Source organism: Pteronotus mesoamericanus, unplaced genomic scaffold (assembly GCF_021234165.1).
Source record: "Pteronotus mesoamericanus isolate MK-2021 breed Mesoamerican mustached bat unplaced genomic scaffold, CSHL_Meso_final contig_90, whole genome shotgun sequence".
NCBI lineage: Eukaryota > Metazoa > Chordata > Mammalia > Chiroptera > Mormoopidae > Pteronotus > Pteronotus mesoamericanus.
Window position 1 is genome coordinate 22,669,014 of NW_026555277.1, and position 22,292 is coordinate 22,691,305.

The 22,292-nt window shown below is 40.6% G+C and overlaps 1 protein-coding gene across 9 annotated transcripts in view; it reads right to left on the reverse strand.

The window, feature by feature from the left end:
* Positions 1 to 22,292, reverse strand: part of SPATS2L (spermatogenesis associated serine rich 2 like) — a 159,975-nt gene that overhangs the window by 87,579 nt on the left and 50,104 nt on the right. The window contains exon 1 of one of the 9 annotated variants that reach the window (XM_054585871.1): positions 10,400 to 10,423. The exons of 7 other annotated variants lie outside the window; for them this stretch is intronic. The gene's annotated coding sequence lies outside the window, so the exon portion shown is untranslated. Of the gene's footprint in view, positions 1 to 4,739; positions 4,949 to 10,399; positions 10,424 to 22,292 lie in introns of those variants that run through there. One more of the 9 variants, XM_054585867.1, reaches the window with a different exon arrangement.

The window sequence follows — 22,292 nt, forward strand, 5'->3', positions numbered from 1 at the left end:
AAGAAACATCTTAAGAGACATTTGCATTTTTACATATCTCACGTCATGCTATTATCTCTGGAAGAAGGTACAATATCACAAATGAATTGATTTCATTCTCTACAATTGATTGGCCCTTCGCAGACAGCAGTGCTCTGACGGACTAGGGACAGGAGGCAAGTGTTGATAGAGCTGAAAGGCTACACATCTATTTGTACAGGACACCATTAATCCTGATGTGAACTTGCGTAAAGGTTCTAGATTGTCACAGTATAGCATGAGGGCCTCCTCAGGTCTCTAGCTGTAGAATAAAAGGTTGGAGCTGTAGGGGAGGAAAAATAATTTTACTTCTAACCTTCTGAGTTCTTAGCTGAGACCCCTGTAACAAAAGACAGATTTAACAAGAAAAAATACCAGACAATTTTACTGACATGTGTACCTTATGTTTACATGGGAAATACTCTAGAAAAAAGGAACTCCCTGAGATGGCTTAAAAGTCAGAATTAAATACCTTATTAATGGGGAAAGGGGGTAGAGTGTTTGTCCCTTCTTGGAGAGTACATGATTTTTAGGAAACATGAATGGGTCTTTAGAGGAATATATGGGAGGTATGAGGTCTGTACAAAGGGTGTCTGGTTGTGGCGTCCACTTCTGTCTCCTTTTCTGTGAGACTTGGTTGGTGAAACTCTGAGGAGGGGATTTATGACAATTAAGTTCTTTTTGGAGAATTTGTCTTTAGGAAGATCAGGGGAGTTCAGGGAAAGATTCTCCCCGCATTTTCTGTTTTTCAAATGCCTCTAGCGCACAATAATCCCTCTGTCAAAATGGCCTATTCTGGGTAGCACGTCCTTACCCCTTCCAGTCCTATTTCAGAGTGGCATATTCTCTGCCCTTCAGAGTTCATGGCTGCTGTGGTTCCTTTCAGCTCCCAGGCATTACAAGTCTGCAAGGGTCCTGGGAATGATGCTTAGCAACTAGGGTAGCAGAAAGCTGAAAACTCAACTTAAAAAAAATAAAAGGAGTGGGTGTTGTCGCCAATGTACTAGGCTATTTCCCTGTGTGGATGAAGAAGGGCCACACACTAACCCCGACGAGCGCAGAGGTGGTCTTCATGACGGGTCTGACAAACTCAGAGACAGAAAGTAACTGCATAGCATGGCCTGAACATACAAAGTCCTAACTGATGGAGGGACATGGTGGGTAGTCACGTACTAGGCCCGTAGCTTCCTTGACAAAGGTCAGTTTTGACGTTAAGTGAGCCTGTCTATTGTCTTTTTGCACCTAAGATAACATCACCTTTGGAATGGCAAAGTAATCTCCTTCTCCGGACCCCTCAGGGCACACCCACTACACTCAGAGCAGGAGACCTCATCTAAGTGCTGTAAACGTTAATTGTTAACTCTCCTGTACCCACCAATGTAAAAGAAGTACATGTCTACATTTGACTGTCTATCCAGTCTCAGAGATTTCCTTGTTTTGCTTTCTCTGGCCTCCCTAATCTACCACCCATGGATTTCCTGTGACCCTTCTTATGTCTCCTCCTTTGACTGTAATGTATAGACTAAGCTGTAAGACAGCCATTCGCTGGAGCATTATCTCAGTCCCTTGCTATTTTCCTTCCTGGCAATTGTAAGTCAGTTTGGCTCAAACAAACTCATACCAATCCTCTTCGGGTTTGGCTGTTTCTTATGGTGACACCTGTAAAATCACCTTTAAACTGGTCGAGGACTAAGGGTTTAGTCCCATAACACAATCATGGGTACTTGCATGCCAACTGAAAAGAGAAAGTGTTCTTCTATAAAACTGGGACTTTGTTTAAATTTAACATTATGGAGGTTTTCTGTTATTTAACTTTTCCGTTGCCTGATCTCCCTCCTGTTTTGTGCCTTCTTCCCTTTCCCTCCTTTGCTATTATTCTTTATCTGGTCTTGTAATTACTGAGGTCTCTTCTATTCCAAGTGCTTTAGCTCTTTCTTCTGTGGTTTAACTCCCACAGTTTAATAAAAGTTCCTGTGCAGTGCCTTGTCCCTTAGAGGGAAGCTGCTTCAATTATTAGGAATGAGGACACATAAACAATGAAACACAGAATGACGACTGAAATATGATTTTCATATAGAGATATTTACCTAGGCTTTTTTGTTTAGTTTGAAGGGGGAAAAAAATCTCAAGGTTGCATATTTATTCAGACACTTCAATGTACTAAACCCTCTGTTAGAACAACTTCACTGGAAAGCATTTTAAGGGCAGATGCCAGACAAAAATTTCACATTTAAAAGCCCTGGCTCTGCCTCTTTAGAAAAGCAGGGTTAGCCTTTGGTTTAGAAATGTCATTGCTACTAAGTCCTTTGTCCTGAGAAGAAAGAAAATTGAATGTTTTATTTAAACAGGTCATTAACAGTCAATACTTATTTGAAAAGGCCTGCTTCCAGAGGCAGATAAAAGCTTCCAATCACTAAGACTATCACTTGAGCACATCTAGGCCAAGATGTGCTGATGGGAGCCTCAGACCTTTATGAGAGCAAGTCCTCACTCAGCGTCCCTGTGTGCTTGTGTCAGAGACAGAGCCCTCCCAATTGTACGCCCTTGTATGTGCCGCACACACAGGGAAGCGAGAGCAGCACAAAGCACACTTGATGGCAGGCCCGCTTTGAATTTTCCATTTTAGTGCTGGCAAGTGCGTATGAATGAAGATTAACCATTTTTGCATAAAGTGCCAAACCACCTCCCCATGGCAGCAGAATGCAAATGGGAGCAAAAGAGCAAAGGACAGCTAAAATAAATGCAGTGGATCTCAGGCACCGCAAGCCGCGGGGGAGGGTGCATGGCAGGCTCTATTAGCATTCATCTATGGCATGCTTTTTCTATTTAATTTGAAATTATTTCATTTCATAGGTCTCTGATGGGTTGAGAATACAAATAAATGCCTTTTTTTTTTTTTTTTTTTAAGTGACCCAACGCTGATTCCTGGGTAGCTCTGTTTCTGATGGCTGGGCTTTCAAGCAAACATGTGTTTCCATAGAGATGTGGGTGACCCCGGCCTGTGCAAGCATCCTCTTGTATCAGCAATTCAATCATGGCCAGTTCTTTTAAGATGCTATGATGTCAACTCCAGTCTTTAAAACATGCCCATTCTCAGAGATGTCTTGGGAAAGGGAAAGGGGAAGTGGCCAACGTTATGAGATTCAGAATAAATCTTACCCTCTCCAAGCACAGCATAATGGGCTCTCCCAGCATATGCCACCACCAGCCCGCTGAGCAAATCCCAAATCCCCCGGGGGGTCAGACAAAAGATCAAGATCAGTTCTCCTTCACACCCCAGAGCACCAAGTACCTCACCACAAACTCTCCAATGTTGAAAAAGAAATATGCGTTCTCCTTCCTTCCTTCCTTTCCCCCAGCTCTCCAACTAGCTATGGGCAATTCCTACATAAAGGGCAATGTTTGTTCCTATTATTTGACATGCATTTACTGAACACTATAATGTGCCAGACTCTTTGGGGAATTCTGGCAGTGGTCACAAAATAACACTTTTTGAACCCTTCCCGTACGTCCGGCACCGCTCTAAGCACTTTCCGTGTACTAACTCATTTAATTTTCCTAATAACCCTATGGAATATGTTATCCTCATTTTATAGAAAAAGAAAGGAAAACACAGAGAGCTAAGTACTTACTCAAGTCCCACAGCTAGTAAGATGCTGAGCTGCGAACCAGGCTGGACCTCCTGGCTCCAGAGCTCTTGCCCCTCAAGGAGTATAAATTGTTGGATGGACACAGGCATGCACACAAACACACAGAAAACTCTCAGACAGTTAGAGGTGGAGTTGACCTGGCTCAGGGATCTGGGCACAGCGACACGGGCTGTGATATCTCCAGTCTGCAAGTCTCAGCATCACGGAGACCAGGTACAGCCAAGGAGGGTTAGAGGCAGTTTCACAGGTAGCGGGTGAGGCAGGGGGGCAGAGGCTGTACGCTTTTAAAAACTTTTTGTAGCATCTTTTAAGGGGAAACACTGCATATTCATCTCCAAAGAAAACATGCATTGTGGTTCTGCAATAAATCTCTAGACTGGCAAAGAGAAATTCTAAGAAAATCTGGCGAACAAAAGCTATGCGTTCAGAGCCAACTCTGGGGGCTCATTTGTCATGGGATGAACACGTGGTAGAGGAAGCTATCATCTCTTCAGAGCATATTCTAGCTTCAAAACCCTCTGTTCCAACAAAGTCACAACATTCCTAGTTCATTAAGCCAGAACTCTCTTAGTAAACATTTAATGATGTTCTCAAAGTAGCAGAGAAAGTCAGGTTCTTCCTACTTCCCTGAAATGTCACTGGCACAGGCTGAATACAAACAGTATATGATGTACTAATTCACACAATGAAAGAAATACTAGGGAATGAGGCAGAGCCTCGGCATTGAGCAGAGGAGAACTCCCGGCAGCCAGCCCCCCGTATACCTCTTCCTGCACCCATTACTGTACCTCCTAAAGTTTTCCAACAAAATCATGCTCAACTCACTTTTTAAGGTTTCCTGGTGTTCTGAGTTACAGGTTCCAGCACACAGCCTGACTACTGGCTTTCTCAGTAGGCAAATAAACCCTGCTCCCCAACTGGCCCCATTTATTAACTTGCATTTACTGTAACCAGTAAGTCATCTCAAAAGTGACGCAGATAAAGCCAGAAACCTGGGTAGGTGGCAGGATCCTGGGTGTGGCTGAGGAACCAGCTGGTGGCCTCAGGAGCCTGAGGCTCAGAGGGACTCACCTTCAGGGAAACTGCTTGCTCCCTTTCTGTAAAACTGCCAGGCGCTTTGGTCTCAAGGCCTGTGAGTGAATGCGCAGTTCTTCCCTCTTCTTATCTTGGGTGAGCCATAGTTTTAAGACTGAATTTGCAACCTTTACACCGCTCCAGAGGCTGAGACAGAGCAGGCCGGGGCTGTAGCCACCATTCCAAAGGTCAGTTTCTGTATATGGTCTAGGCTGAGGGCTCCTAATCTTCTAGTGACACCAGTACAGGCATATCAATCAATTAGCAAACATTAGGAGCACTGCACCCTGAGGCTCACTCTCTCCTCCCCCTTCTGAAACTGTTCCTGGTTCTGGACCTACCTGGGGGTATCTGCTGGCTAATGTTGGGCTTAATGAATAATGTACTACCATGGCCGGGGGAATATACACATTTTGTTAGGGGTCATGCTCTCCCCCAAAGGAATGATATTCTCACGGTGAATGTTTAGTTTCTACCAGTGAAAAGCTAGTGTGAGGAGCATGGGGGTGGGGTAATGATGGGGGTGGGGGCAGAATGGGGACGTCTTTCTTACCTGCGGGCCTGCTCTACCTTCAGGCAACTTAGTGCTGTACGGGTCACTTGTTTTCTGGTTTGATGTTTTAAAAACTAGCATGTAAGTTCAACATGTTCTTAGGTGCTATTTCTCTGTAGGGTTAGGCTTTTCTTGGTCCCCACCTCGTTAACCACCCACAGGCAAAGTCAGCCAGAAAGTCCCTATAGCATCTTTTTTAATTAAGGTGCCTCTGTCAACAACTGCAGTATCTTGGGTCCCTAAATGATGGCAAAGAGAAACCACTGCCTATTTTCTGCTATTTAGATTCTTCCTTACCTTATATGATAGAGAAAATAAGTAATTACAGTTTACGAAGTGTGAATCCCTACTTGGCCTCTTACTAGTTTTGGGATTTGAGCAAGTTACTCAACCCCTCCATGCCTTCATTTCCTCATCAGTAAAATTAGAATAATAATAGTTAACTGTCTCATAGGGTGGTAATGAGGACAAAATGAGTTCACATTTGTAAAGTGATGAACATAGTGCTTGACACACTGCAAGTGCTACAAATAAATATAAATGGATAAATATTCCCCTTAGATTCCTCCAGAGCCTATGTGGTTGCTTGCCCCTTCTGCTCATTTTGCACGTGAGAAATGAAGCCTTGAGAGGCTGTGGTCACGCATCCAGGCAGCAATGGGGGTGGCTCTTGAAACACAACCTTCTGACCATGAACTGCCCTCGGAGGGCTATACTCTTCCCTCCCTGCGGCCGAGGTCTGACTGCAGTACTGCTAGGAGGGATATAAACTCTAAGGGCTCCATGCCCGCGGACTCATTTGTTTTCCAAGTTCTCAAAGCTTACGCACAAGCAAAAGTAAATACAAAACTATAATACCTCTTCCGCGTAGAAGAGCTCTGAGACCCATGGCAGGCCACGGGTCCCTGCCTTGTGGCTACCAGAGGCCATCAGTGCCCTCCCTAGTGCCCAAATTCATAGCTCAGGCACTTGTCTTTTGAGGAGAGTAAGCAATTATGACATAGAAAGAGCACAGTTCAAATAAAATCTTAGAGCTACTTCTTAAGAGAACAATGTAAAAATTAGTAAATCTCTTTTCACACATTCTGATTTCAGGTAATTGTATCAAGATAGGTAAGAGAGAAATAATATGATTTTAATGTCCTTGAGTTTATTCTAATGCAATCACAGATAATAAAAACTCATTTTGACCATTTTATGACATGTTCAAAATTCTAGAGGTCATATTTATTATCTTAGTGAATTTTATTTCAATTTATAATAAAAAATAGAAATTTGCCACCTAAAATATATTTTGGGAAAATTAACAAATACTTTTAAAAGGCTTCAAATATACAAGATATAAATAGGCTTAATGAATTACAAAAATAATTCTTTTCTTTCAAAAAGCCCGTCTTAGATAAATTCCACATCTCTTTTCTAAAGTACCTAGTAGAATGCTTTTGACAATTGACTGTTCAATAGAGACATGAGAAAAGAAGAATAAATGTCCTCTCATATCTCCAGTTTTCAACACCTAGTACTGGGTTATCATTTTAAATACCATCACTAAAACCAGCGTTGTCAAACGCCGTTCTAGCCGCATCTGTTTACACTCTCTCCGGTACACCTCCCAAAACACCGCCCCACGTCTCCACCCCTGCAATGTTTTAAGCATCCTCAGAGTCAAGGTCTAATCATGAGCCCCCAAGCCCTCCTCATCTTCCTGCGTTGGACACCATGGGGCCCATATCTTTAACCAGGCAACTTCCCCAACATGTACTTATTTTATTTCTTCTTAACAGAGCATTGTGGATAATCCAATCACTAGACTAGCCTATGATCTGTTCAAAACAGAAAGACTAAAATTTTACTTTTCTTATGCATTATAAGAAAACAAAAAATAATCAGTTTCTAACCCAATGCCAAACACAATTAACCACTAAGCTCACCTTTATATACCCCTGTAACTCTACCGATAGACATGGGTCTTTACTGCTGTTGATAACACAGGCATGCTATGGGTTCTTTGTCAACCTTCTCATGGCCTGGCTGCTCACTCCTTTAGTTTCCAGCATTAAAGGCCCAGGAGCAGATATCCTGGCCTCTCTACTTTGCACTGAGCTCCAACCTGCCATATGGCTCAACTCACACTGGGGAATGTTCGGAAAGTATCAAATGCTTAAGATGGTCTATAAGCCTTAGCAACAGGTTCAATTTCTTCCAACTCATTTTTCTAAAGATTGAATAAATCAAAACTATTTTTGTACAGTAGTTCAAATATTATACAGGCCTCTCTAATAAATATAATGCCATATATTATTTCCCTTTGGAAGACTTTCTGTTAGTCATCCAATCTACCTTAAAAGCAATTTTGAGGTGTAAATGCATTAGGTTTTGATCACTTGTTTGATGTAAAAGGTCCATCTCTCACAGCCTTGATGCCATTTATACCCATTCCTGGCAGACTGATAGAAGCCAGCCAGCAGCATTGCCTGGTTTCCTTTACTAATGCTAAACATTTCTTTATCCAGCGGCAGAGCATGACTTTGGGTGAGTGCGCTCCCCATAGGCTGGAGTCTGCATGTGGAAGGGCATCGTGCGTGTATCCCTATGGCAAATAGGACTGAATACCTATTCTTTTTAAACAATTTATTTAAAAATAATCTTTTAAAAACTTCGATTACAATTGAGGTATAGTATTACATTAGTTTCAGGAGTACAAGATAATGATCAGACATTTATGTAACTTAAGAAGTGATCCTCCTGATAAGTCTAGTACATGACATCGTACATAGTGATTACAATATTATTGACCGTATTGCCTGGGCTGTACTTTACACCCTCGTCATTGTTGTTATAACTGCCAATTTGTGCTACTTAATCCTTCCCATTTTTTTACCCGGCCGCCCAACCCCTCTCCCACCTGTCCACCATCAAAATGTTCTCTGTATCTGTGAGTTTGTTTCTATTTTGTTTGTCCATTCAATTTGTTTTTTTAGATTCTACATAGAAGTGAAATTGTATGGTATTTGTCTTTCTCTGTTGGACTTAATCATTTAGCGTAACACCTTCTAGGCCCATCCATGTTGTCTCAAATGGTAAAATTTCATTCTTTTTTATGGCTGAGCAATACTCCTTTGTATACGCCTATTCTTGAGGGTGCATTTTGTGGACATGGGGTGTGTCAGAGCCAAGAGAAATAAGAATGCCAGTGACAGAATCTTAAACAAATCATTATGAAATGACTACAACCGTGTTTACAAAAGGAGCTTCTAGAGGTGAGATGGCTTGGGTTGAGGTGAGTGTTGTCAGGGTGGGGATCTGAGGGGAAAAGCTCTTTTCCAAGGCTTGGAGGCAGTGCCTGCAGCGATGGGAGTGGCACTTCAGGTAAGAGGAAGGTCAAAGCTGAAACCTCTCCGACAGAAACAAACAAGTCAAGTGTGAGGCCAGAAAGAAAACCTACTTGCATAGTGCACAGAGTCAGTCACTAAATATTATGGAGAGTCCACTATGTGTGTTGGCTACATGCAGTGGGTTAGCTAATTGCAATGCAGTATAATTTTAAGGTTGATGGCAGATAAGATTAGCAGGCAGTAAGCAATTAGATGACATCAGAAGGCAGCATGTGAAAAAGTGTTGTGTTGTGGTTTCAATTATACGCTTGTCCTGTCTGTAATGAAGCAAAGAGATAACACCTTTGTTTCATTTTCCTTTTAGCAAATGGGGGAGTTCTTCTCACCCCCACCCCACCCCAATTCTCCCTGTTACCCCACTGTCACTATTGCTTACAAGGTCCAGACTCTAGACTTATCTTCTCTGTTATTCTTGAAATGCTGGATTTCTTTTTTAAGCATGTCAACTTGATGCAACTTGATTCTTTGTCCTTTTAGTTTTGCAAAAACATACTACAATCTGACTAATATTAAAGGCTCCAAAACAAATAAAACTATGTAGCTGAGTTTCACTTAGCTCTAGGAAAGCAATTCATATATTACATTAAAGATTTCATTTGGTTTTATTTTTGCCTGATGTTACATCCTGGGCGTGTGTAATAACCAAACTCAGTCTTGAAATAGATATAACCGGAAACTGAAAAGACACTCTTGCTGTTTTACTAAATGCTTTTTTTAAAAAAATATGAGGAAGTATTAGTGAAGGAAAATGTCTTTGAAAAGTAATCTACTTTAAAAAAGTCTATTTCTGAATGACTACCAGCCAGACTTAACTTGGTTTCATTTCTCATTTCAAGCTTTCAAACAATATGATTAGACAAAATGAGATCATTCTAGATATCTCGTGGAAAACATAGGGTAAGAACTGAGGAAAGACTACATAATGGTCAGAATTTTAGTTTAGCTCTTTAAAAAATACTGAAGCTATGCTACACAATAGGGCGGAAACTGAGCTATGCCAAAGTATTCTCCTTCTTCAAACCTCTGAATAATCAGCCTCTTGTTTTACTAAGACTCTCATGTCTGATAACACTGCCATCACTTTAGCAAGAGCTATCATATATTGAGCACTTCATTCATTCATTCATTCATTCATTCATTCATTCATTCATTCAGTGTTAATTTAACAAAGCATACAGAGTATCTCCACTATCCGAGGTTTTGGGGATACAACAGTAAACGAAACAGAATCCCCTCAGGCACCATGTTGGATGATTTTTCTCTCTTTCTCTCTGTTTCACTGGGTCCTCACAAGGCTTCTGCAAGGTAGACATTCCTTGCAGATATTGTAGACATCTACAGTGGAGATGGTCCCAGAGCCAGGCAACAGCACGGCAGGGGCTCAGACCCCTGCAACTGGCTCCCAGGCTTGTGCTTATTCCACGGGTCTGCGGCCATCATTCCAGTTCAACGCGAATAAAGGGAATTGTTTAAAAATTACTTAGTGGTTTCATTCCAATCGGGAAACCTTAGCATTCAGAAGAATTAGAATCAGAAATGTAAAGATGGCTTGGCAAAGAGCCTTAAGGAGCGGGAAAACTATCAATGGGGAAAAGAACAATGTTATGTCAGTGGTTTAAATTTTCATCTCCACTCCTCAGTGTGAAGAATCACCAGGGATTACACTGTCCCAGACCATTTTCCATATTCTTGCTCACCCTTTCTTTTACCTGCTATATCATGTTCCCTTCCCTTTCTTCCTGTTCCATCTGATGTCTTTAAATAGCGGCAGCTGTATTAGGAGGTAGGGAGTGTCCTATCACAGATTTTGTTCAAGCAGAGGCTGGATGGCGACTTAACAGGATGTTGGAGAAGGGATTCACTTACAGTTCAGGAAGATGGGGGATCTCTGAGTCCCTCGTAACTCCTGGATTCTAAAAGGGAAGACCATGTAGTCTGTCGTTCTTCCTCAGTCTTTCAGTTTCCCATGAAGCATCTAGAGTGCTTTCATTCTGCCTTAGTCATGTATTGTCTGAAAGTTTGAAATGGAAACTGAAACCAAGTTAGGTCGAGTTGGTACTTGGCATGCTCCCAGACATGAATTATTTTCTTCGGGCTTTTTGTGCCTAGAAACCTGAGATTGTCATGGAAGAGCCTGGTGGCTGGCAGGGCCAGGAAGGCCTCCTACTCGATGGCTTTGTTGTGACTTATCATCTGAGGCAAAATCTAAAGAAACTGTTGCCAGGAAAACACAAACAAATATCTCTTGACTTAGATTTTGGTTGATTTGGTTCATAACTCAACCTCACTCCTGCGGAAAGCCACCTCCAGGTCTCACCTACCCACTGTCCTGCAACCTGGCGCAGCTTCAGCACTGAACATCCATCCCTCACTACTTGTTTCACACAGAGAGTTAGTAGTTTTCCATTCTTCAGGGGTCTTGGGTTACAAAAGAACTCAGAGGTCTCCCATCTTCCTGACCTCTAAGTGAATCTCCTTTGTAATATCATTAAATGGCCATGAAGCCTCTGTTCAAACAAATACCATGATAGAGACTCAATGCCTCCTCATATGGCACAAGAGTAAATTCTTAGATAAAACGGAGCCAACTGCCTTCCTGTAGCTTCCCACGCAATGCTCCTAGTTCTTTCTGCCTCAGACACACCATAAACCTAACCAGTCTTGCAAAAACAGATTTGTATTAAGTATGCTTTCTCTATCCTAGCACAGAATCACACACTGAATCACAGGATATTGGAGTGGGAAAGGACTCATAGATCCACAAATTATTTTGTGGATAAGATATTTTGTATTGTCAGATCTTTAGAACTTTATTTTTGAGAGTTCACTCAATCTTCATGTGACAATATTGAGTCTTCTCACTCTATATATGTCTACATTTATGTATATATGTATCCATAAGTATCCATATGTATATATGTGTATTTACATATAGGCATTCTATGGCTTTATTCTTTTTCTAATGCAGTCTAAGAATGCATTTTGTTGACGAGATTACACTATACGTTGGTCATAATGATCCCCTATTAAATAAGAGCCTCAAGACTTCCTCATTTAATCTATTAGTAAGTCCCACTTCCCCAATCTTCACTTTTACACTTGATTTTTTTGGAACTTAAGTGCATGACTTTACATCTGGTTCAAATTAATTTGGCCCATTTTCCAGTCTATTAGAATTCTCTTAATACCAAATCTATAACTTTTTACTTTAGCTGTGCATTTCACTCTGGTCATTTACAAATTGACAGATATCATTTATATAACTTATGCCATTAAGGGAACAATCTGGGCTTGAATCTCAGCTCTCCACTTAAGAACTATGTGACCTTGCGGAAATTACTTAAAACTCTCTGTGCTGCAGTTTACTCATTTATAAAGTAGAGATAAAAGTGTCAACTGCATAGAATTGCTGTAAGAATTAAATACATATAGAGTAATAGAACAGTGTTTGACACATAAGAATTCAACAGAGATCTGTTATTTCTATCATTTGCACCAAATTCGTAATCATTCGAGTCATTGATAAAGACACATCTAGCATAAAACACAAGTAGATGTCTACAGATCACCCCCTGTGATCACATGAACCCAATCTTTTAGTGTTCAGTTTGGGTTTGGTTATGCAAACCTAGTTGTGAACCTACTTAACTCTTCTGTTATTCAGTTCCTATTTCCTCGCTAAATCCACAATAAAATCTTGAGATATTGTGAAAACTGCCTTGATGAAATTCATATACATCATCTCTACCGCATTTTCTTCATCTTGTATCCAGTTACTCTATTGAACAGGAAAATCACTTAGTCCTGCTTGACTTCTTGCTGGTACCTCATGATTATCACTTTTCTTCCCCCGAAGTGTTCTCAAAAGTTTCAGAATAAATACTAGAATGTTACTGGGATTTTACGTTTTTTTAAATTTTTATTTTTTATTAGTCCCCAGGTTTGGGGGGCTTTCCCCATTTGCAGAAGTCCCAAGACAGCTGTCTGAGTCAGTACAAGTTACAGGTGTGAGGTTCTCAGGCCTGCAGATACAATCTGGGCCAGGAGACCCCAATCCACAGTGGAGGATGAACGACTCAATATTATGCTTTCGTGGGCCTCAATTCCCTCAAAGTCACATTTTGTTCTGCCCTTCCCACGTGGGAAATCGTGACCCTTGATTACAAGGCAAGAATAAGAAGAGATGAATAGTGCTTTGTTTTTATCATGAGGGGTCCTATCTCTTTCTTGTTTTTTATTTTCTACAAAAGTAAAACAAAATTCTATATTAAAAAAACCGTATTCCAGTCTTGACAAAAATTGTAACTATGTCATTATCAAAAAGTGGGACCAATACATGGGACATCACAAACCTTCCAGTTTTCTATGTCTGGCATATTCACTCCCATAGAACTCCATTTTCTGTAGGACTGTTCCTTGCCAGCTTTTAAGTCTCTTTTTGTTGTTTTTAGCATTTTTAACATACTTCAGCTCACTTTGGACTCTTGGATTGCTGACACTAATGTAATGGAATTATCTTTCTTGGGTATTTGTCCTTGGTTATGTACCTCTCCTTACATTCTTCTTTAAATGGTCTTTATATTTTTAGTTAATCTGAACATGCCCTTTGTAGCCACAGCCCTCTGTCTTCCTATTTTTTAGAACTTTCAAACCTCTAATTCTAATCATTCAAAATATTGTGGCTGCTGGACTTGGTGTGTGTGTGTGTCTGTGTGTAATTTACTGCATGTATCAGCTATGTGCTAAGTACTGTCCTATTTGCTAGGATACAAAGATAAATGTGACAGATACAGCCCTGCATTCTAGAAGCTTAAAGTTGCACTATAAATAGAGATGAATACAAAAGCAATTATGATCCAATAGGATATTAAATTTGAGAAGGGAGGTTTGAGGAGGGCCCATAGACAGGATCATAATCTGAACTAAATAAAGGGTTGGATTTCTCATTTCTTTAGATATCTTCTTTTAGAGTCTCCTTCTATAGAACCACATCTATGTCTCTGAATAAAAACTGTAATATATATCTGGCTATATCCATCATGTGCTCCTTGATTATCCCAAAAGCTAAAATGACATGGCCCCACAATCTTCCAAGTGCTTAGCACATAGCAGACATTCAAAAATATTTATTGAATAAGTGGATAAATATTTCTTTCACTTCTGTATCATTAACCAATCTCTTTTCAGTTAAAATTAGATCCAAAGTAACTGTTCCCTCTATTTTCTGTACCTTCTTGAGATGAAAATGTCAGTGAGGTAAACTGGTGCCCTCTTTTCATTTAAACACAAATAAAAAACTTCTTGCAGATGCCCAAATACCTTAAATCTCTCATCACTCCCACTCATTACCTTCCCGTCGCCTTGGCACGCTACATGAGAAGTAAATTACACCAATGCTTGGTATGGTGGGTGGTCTAAGCTCATTCATTCACTCCAAACTACTTACTGAGTGCCTACTATGTGCAAGGAGCTCTTCTGGGCACTGTATTTTTTTCTTCCCCCTTTTAACCTCACCAAGTGTGTGTCTTCTCTTGGGTTTTTGGACACCCACACTTCTGTCTCTCCTGGAATGCCCAGGGGAACAACTCATTATCCTTCTGTTTCTTCTCTGTTATAAATTCTGCCTGTTTTAAAACTGCAGATTAGTTAAAACAGGGTTTCTCAATATTTTGGCAATAAAACTTATTTTCCTATCATGTTTTTTGAAATATCAAATTAAATATAGTAATTTTAAAAATCAGAGCTATGAGATAAAGCACTACATTGTTTATCAACTATATCCCTTACTACCCACTATCAAGAATCATTAATCTTAATGATGGAAATAATTAATATTTTTAAAGGACACAGCCAACTTTATAATATTATTCAGCTGATTATCAACATGAACAGTTGATGATCACCTGAACAGGATTTAAACTTTATATATCCATATAACCCAGACATAGCATAAAAACTGGAAATCACTTTCAATACTAAGACATGTAAATATAAGCATTTCCTTCTTAAGTTTAGTCTACTTTTGCAAAATAATTTAAGTAATCTATAATCAAATGCAAACGCTGTCCCCAAATAAAACAGTTTATTTTCCTTATGAAATAAAGCCATACTTTTATTTCCCTGAAAAGTATAGATTTTTATCAAGGTTTCTATATGAAGAATTTGAGTCATCAAATCACTTTTACTGGCTGTGAGTTGAGCTCAGAGCAACTTGTTAGTAAAGAAACAACAAATCCATTTGTCTTTGCTGTTTTCCTGATGTGCAGGTAACAGACTACCCTCTGTCCACAAAAGGTCATGGCCACTTGACCTGGAAGAGGGCTTTGCTGCGTCAGTAAGTCAGAGATCATCATGGATTGCTAAATAAGCAATAACACATGAAAGTGATGAGGAGTGGAAAAAACAACCTTAATGCTAATTAGCCCGTAAACTAGGCCAAATACAGTTTTGTCCAAAAGTGAACTAAATTTGGCATTGGCAAAAAAACTTTCAATTAAGAAGTGAGAATAAAAATTGTTCGTAGTGAGTTTACTTAGAATACTGATGTTTTAGCCCATCAGATACATTATATTATATCTCAATAATATCGATCAAGACTTCACAGTGAAATTCAAAAGTAATTTTTGAAAAATTTCCAGTCTATCTTCAAATTTTGAATTAGTCACAATTACCAGGAAACGGAGAGCAAATTTTAGGAAAAATCAATAATACTTATACAAACTTTTAGTAAATTACTACTTCAGATTATGACACATGTTAATGAAACATCTAAACATATTTAATTTATTAGCAAGAAGCCCCTGAGACATGGTAAAGCTTATGATTCTTATAATAATAAACCTTAGGAAGGTGAAGGAAGCAACCCCCAAAATGCAGAAGCTCAATACAGCTTTGTAGTTAGACATGGATTCCTTTACCATGCAGTTAACCTTGCAGACACGATGCGTGAGCTATTGCAGTGGTATACATTTGACATTCACACTGTCCATGGACAATCAGCAAATTTTGCAGTTTTTTTTTTTTTTTTTGTTTCCTACTGCTGTTCTGATATAATAGTTTATTTAATTACCTTCACTTAATTCTTAGTACAACAAAAGATTTCATTAACTTTCTTGAGGTAAAAAAGAAACAAAAGAACAAAATAGTGGACACAGCAGAAGTTATTATTTTCTCAGGCTTACCAGGCTCCTTTTGGAGTCCCTCACTGTAAATAAAGAGAGTATCCTGCAGAACGTAAACCACTGGGTCAAGGACAGAACTATCAACACAAAAACAGGTATGAATCTGGTGACCCTTAATGTACAAAAGTGAATGAAATAACCAATCCATGTTCAAGAAATGAAGTTCATGGTAATGCTCCCAATTTATAATTTGCAAGATATGATTGTTGATTTATGGTTTCTGAATGGCTAGTGAGTTGCATTATGATCCCAATATGTTTTGTTTGAAACATGAATATATCATCTCAATGAAATCTGTCTTTTCATAAATGTGGAAACTGAAGTCCTAAGCATATAAAGAACTTGTCAAAAGCCGCACAAGTAGAAAGCGGAAGGCCTAGGACTCGAACAAAGGTCTTTCATTCTCTGTTTATTCAAGAAAAAAATTTTGACTATTTCCCATATTCACAGATCTGTGCCAAATACTAACTAGAAGAATAGTGAATGAAATCCAGATGCTGGCCTGAGAGAACTTTGATTCTGGTGAGAGTTATCAGACAAGTAAACAGGACACAAGTCAACAGAAGCTCTTAGGGAGGAAGTACAAAGTTTTATGAGAGTACTTTGACTTGGGGTGGGGGTCAGGGACAAATAGTCAAAATTAGGAAGGTCAAGGGAAGCTTCCAGATGGACGTTAAATCTAAACTGGGCCTTGAATTAGCCAGGTGGATGGAGAAGGATGAAGAAGGTAGGAAGAACAAGGTGTCAGCAGAGGGACCAGAATACACCAAAGCCCAGACACAAAAGAGACTCAGGCCTGACTATCCCTAGAACTGAATGAAGAGACAAGAGGTGAACCTAGAGAGAGGCCTGTGACTCAGGTAATAGAGCCTCATCTTTATCCTGGGGTAGCACAGAGTCCCTGAAGGGTCACAAGCAAGGGAGCCAAACGGCCAGATGCGTAGTTCACGAAGAACAGTGGGGCAGTGTAGGGTTCAGACTGGTGTGGAGGTCAAAAGAAGTCTGTGAGCCCTTGATATTGGGAAGGGGAGGCCTTGTCTTGAGGAAGAAAGAAATGCCCTAATAATCAAGACATAGCTTTCTGATTTATTCTCCATTCATATAAAAACTTTGTTAGCTGAGTACATCACTGTAGAGTCTGCATCTCAGAGCACACAGAAAAAGCCCAATGTAAGGGCCTTGAGGACTGAGAATCAGGCTTTGGAACATGACCTCAACCAAAAAGTCCTGCCCAGGAGACCAGCTGACAGCGGCCCCAGGCAACGGTCACAGCCAACCTGCCAAACGAGTACAGCTGCCACGCTCCCTGTGCCCCAGGGTCCTTACCTGTAAATGAGGGTAATAAGATCTCAATCTATTTCATAGTGATATTGTGAGGATACTCTCCCTTCCTCAGCAGGAAACGAGAGTAGTAATACCTATTTCACAGCAATGCTGTGAGGATTACAAGATAACATATGTAAACACACACGGTTTTAGCACTTGGGTAGTAGCAATACAATTCTGTTGGTTTCTTTTCCTGTGATCACACAAAAGCTGTTCGATGTGAAAATAACTGACTCAACATAGAAGAGAAAAACCTGTGGCTTTCACTGCATCTCCACAAGGCTCTGCCCTACTACTTTGTGGAGCAAGTCAGCAAATGTGACACTGAAGATTCTCATTTTGGGGGAAATTTTCTTAGCCACTTAAGAAAACAGGAACACACACACAAACACACACACTTTGCTTAAGTTAACAGAGAAAACAATACACCGAGTTCACTCTTCCCAGCTGGCTCAGGCTCTAATGTAGAATGCCTGTCACTGCCTTATGGGGGTGTTGGTAGCTGGCCCTTCTCTCCTCTCTGCTTCTGTGGGATCCCCACCTCTCCACAGACCCCACCAGGCCTTCGGGCATTTCTTCAGACAGGGCAGAAGAGGGGGAATAAGGGCAGAACAAGGGGAGGATAGCTTTGGGGGAGGAAATAAGAGCTGGTAGTACATGAGAAGAACCTCCCACAATTGAAATATAAAATCAGTACATGATGAACCTGAGGAAAAATCTACATAGTCCCCTTAAAGAGACAGGGCCAGCATAAAACTTGACAGTTGTTGCTGACATAATCAAAGAAAGAAGTCTCTCAGCAACTTAAACAGCTGAAATGTAAACTCAAGGAGTGCAAACCTTGCCTGTCTGAACATTGGCAGGGCCAGGATATGGCATGGGGTTGCCTATGCCAAGTACTCCTCACAGATTATTTAACGCTTACAAAAAACTTGCAACATAGATCATTCTATTCTCATTAAAGAGGAGGAGAAACGGAGTGTATTAGTTTTCTACGGCTGCTGTAACAAATCAGCACAAAATGAGTGGCTTCAAAGAACACAAATCTATTATCTAACAGTTCCATAGGTCAGACATCCAACGTGGATGTCACCGGGCTAAAGTCAAGGAGCTGGCAGGGCTGTGGTCCTCCCTGAAAGCTCCAGAGGAGGATCTGTTTCCTTGCCTTTTTCAGATCCTGGAGTCTGTCCACACTCTTCCGCTCGTGCCCCCTCCCTCCATCTTCAAAGCCAGCACTGCAGCATCTCCCTGACCATTGTTCCATAGACACGGCTCACTCTCACTCGGACTTCAGCCACAACACCTGATTTTTTCACTGTCCGAGAACCAGTTTTCAATTTGGGAGTGATATACCTCTGTGGAGAATGTACACTCTATTCAAATGGGAATAATAACCCTGAAGTAGAATCTATTGTTTATCTTTTTCAATTCTCCTTCCTCTGCTATGTAGCGGTGTGCAGGGTGGGTGGGAGCGAGCCAATGCTTAAGCTTTGGCCGCAGAAATTGGGGCAACAACGATACATACTGAACACTCAACAACTGAGAGCTTTCATCATTATTCTATTATTATTTCCACAATAGAAATGTTAAATTTGTATGTGAAATAAATGATCAGCTGAGAAATAAATTTTAAATACAATTTTTTTTGCATCCCCTGTACACTTAATCCAATATTTAGGTTTCCTGGTTAAAATAATGGATGTCCCTGATCTAATTCTGCCTTGGGTTTTGTTTTTTTTTATTACTTTTTTCAATAACAAAAGCCAGGCACAAAATCAGATTTTGCTTCTAGCAGTTTAAATAGATAAAATCAGTGTGACTGTCAAAATCCAGGTTGTTTTTGTCAGGTTAAGATGAAAACCAGGGTTACAGTTGAAAAAGATGAATGTGGACACTAAAAGGAAAAAGCACCTTGCTAATCACGTAAACAAACAAAACACGCAAATCCCCCACGGAGCACATGCAGCCCTGTAATCAGCAAAGTAGGGTTTTTTTTTAATGGTTATTTTCTGAGGCCATTCTTAAAGTAATGCAGATCTTGCAAGGTGGCAGGAGTACAATTTTTTTTTTAACTTAAACTCTTCATTTACTAGCATTTAAAAAGTTTATTCTTATCATTACAAGCCTCAAATATACATTACTGCCTTTTCAGAGAAGTGTAGCAAACCTTTGACTAATGGGATGATATAGGTCAGAGTGTGAGGAGGTAGCGTGGCTTCTGTAGGCTGAAACTATAGTTTAACTGAGCAAAGTTGTGACCTCAGTTTTGTATTGAATCTACTTGCTCTGGAATCTTCACCTAGAAAATCTATTTTCATTCAGTTTTACAGTAACAAAACACATTCTTGGGGTTAAGGTTCAACGTCTTTTTCAGTAGCAGGACAGGTGAACTTTAATATTGAACCCCAGGCCTGAGATCCACAAGGTTGCCACCAAGCTTATCCAGTAGTCTGGGCTTCTACGGCAGAGCAAGATCGCCTCCTTTTTATCTTTTCTACACTGCTTACAAGTCCCATAGTTGAACTCATGGTCAAAAGATGCTCCTCAGGCTGGCTCTACCATGTGAGAGACAGAGTTAGCTGTTGTCTTTAAATCCATTCTCTGCAACTTCCTTTAGTAATAGAACTTTGAGGTCCTACCTGGGTGCATGCTCACCCAGCTAAAGGCCGTAGTTTCCAGCCTCCCTTGCAACTCAATGTGCTCATGTAGCTACGTTCTGACCAACAGGACATGAAGAAGTGATACGCACAACTTCTTGGTTGTACCTTTAACAGGAGGGGTGTGCTTTCCGCTTACTCTTGTCCTCCTTCTTGCCAGCTGATGTGACAAGCTCTTCCACTGGAAGCCACAAAGAGTGGTCCCCATCACTGTGGAGCTTCCACGCCAGCCTGTACAGGCTGTTCACAAGGGAGAAATCAACATTTATCTTTTTAAGCCACTGTTGTTTTGCTTTTATTACAGCAGCCAAGTTGGTATCCAAACTAATAATTATCCAAAAAATTTCCTGCACTGACTTTCCTAAAATTTCTAGCATTTGTATCTTCGGATTAAGAAGCTTTCTATATCCTATAGACCTATATGTAAATGTCCTAATTCCCCAAAGAAATCAATTACCATTACAGTTATTTAAAGCTGAATACTTAGAACAAATACATGGAATTACACAGAAACCATAATGCAATCTTTTAGATGAGTTTCCACAATTAAAGTGTGTTGTAGAAAACTGGAGTGGGTGCAGAGGCGCCACAAAGGGGAGTCAAGGAAAACTAAGTGGGTGTGTAAGGGCAAAGCATTCATGCAGTCATAAATCTAGTGGTCAGTTTAATGTCCTTGTGTCAGACAAAAGATGGTGACGAACTGTCCCTTCCATTATGAAAAGGAAACCATTTTAACTTGGAGCAAGAAGTCTTGACACTTTGGAGAAAAGTATTCTGAGTCTGTGGTTAATCATTTTAATTAGTTATTGAGGGAGGTTGTGAAATCTCTTTCTCTGTAGATATTTAAAAACTGGATAGATTTTTATCTTCCCGAATGTCATGTCAGAGACCTTGCCTCAGTAAGTTCCCTCACCCAGGGACCAGATGTGCTTCCAGTGCATCTCTCTCTATCCCTCTGTCCAGAATGACGTACATTGTTTTCTGCTTACAAGCAATGACAAGCCACAAGCTTCTGTTTCTCATGACCACATGCCTTGACCTATGTCTTCCATCCCATAATGTGCCAGAGACTGCAAAATTTAATGGTAGGAACTCTGTGTGTGGGGGGAAGAGAAGGTGGGGCTTGAGGAGGTGGAGCTAGGAAAGGAGTATCCTGAGGAGACGGACAAGACACGCAAACACACACAGACATACACACCACCCACCCCTGTTCTGTTCCATCACAGTGCCGGGAAATCAGATTACAAACTCTGGGGCAAGGCCATATAATGGCATCAAGCCTCAGGCCTCAGTACAGATGTATCTTGGGCTTTCAGGTACACAATTCAAAATCCTGTCAACAGCTTTTGTGCTTTCTGCTTGTTCTTTTGGTAAAACAGGAGAGTGCTCTTTTTTTACAAGATACATTTTAAACAACACACAACCTTAAACGGCTGGCCTCTCTCTCTCTCTCTCTCTCTGCTATCTGCTTTTCTTTCCCCCTCCAAAAGTGGCTTATCGCATAGGTGCATTTGGAAGAATAAATTGAGTACACCCCACCCAATCCCTTACTGCTCTCCCCTGTTAGAATCCTTCCGCCTTCTTACCTGCTCTTGGTCAAGCTTTGGGTGCAGGGCCTGCCCTGGTTGGGAGGAGCAAGGTAGAAAAGGGGCTGGATTTTCCCACTTGGCCTGTGTCTGGGCCTACTTATTGCAGGAGTGAGGTTTTAGCAAACCATCCTGGCCCTCCCTGATCTACAGCCACAGTTTCCAGTGAGTTTTTATCAGAAATGGACCTGACATTTTGATCTCCTCTTGCCTGACTTTTTTTATCTCCCGACACCCCCTAGCACACTGTAGGGGATTAGTAAACAACTTTTGAATGAGAGAACAAACAGACTTGTCTGGGTCAGTTTGCTCACCTAAAGCCCCCATGAACTTGTTCTGAATTTGAGACGCTCTATATTTTTTGATCATTCACTCCATTAGTAAAAATTCTTGCTCACAGACCCTCCGTATATGCATATTATTTATTAGTAAATGTTACACAGGTACCTTTGTACTAAAATATACTTTATAAAAATAGTCTCACACAAATGTGAAAAGGTTACAAAAATGTAAAAACAAGTTCCAACATATTCCTCCTGCACCCCAGTGGGTTATTTTGAGTGCTCCATTCCGTAATCCACTGGCCTAGACTTTAAGTATTATGGATATTCAGAAGAGAAGGATCTGGAGGTCTGGAACACCCCAGACAGACTCAGGAACTACAGCAGGGACCCTGTGTCACACAGTTTTGCACTCCTCACCACACACTGCAAGGTGACTTTGAAGTTAATGGCAGGTACTCAATAAGTACGTGCTGAATTGAACTGGAAGGAGAAGATGAGGACTGAGCCAGCTGTGGATGAACAGGCAGGTACTGAGCTAGACGGAAAAAAGGAGAGGGATTCCAAGTGA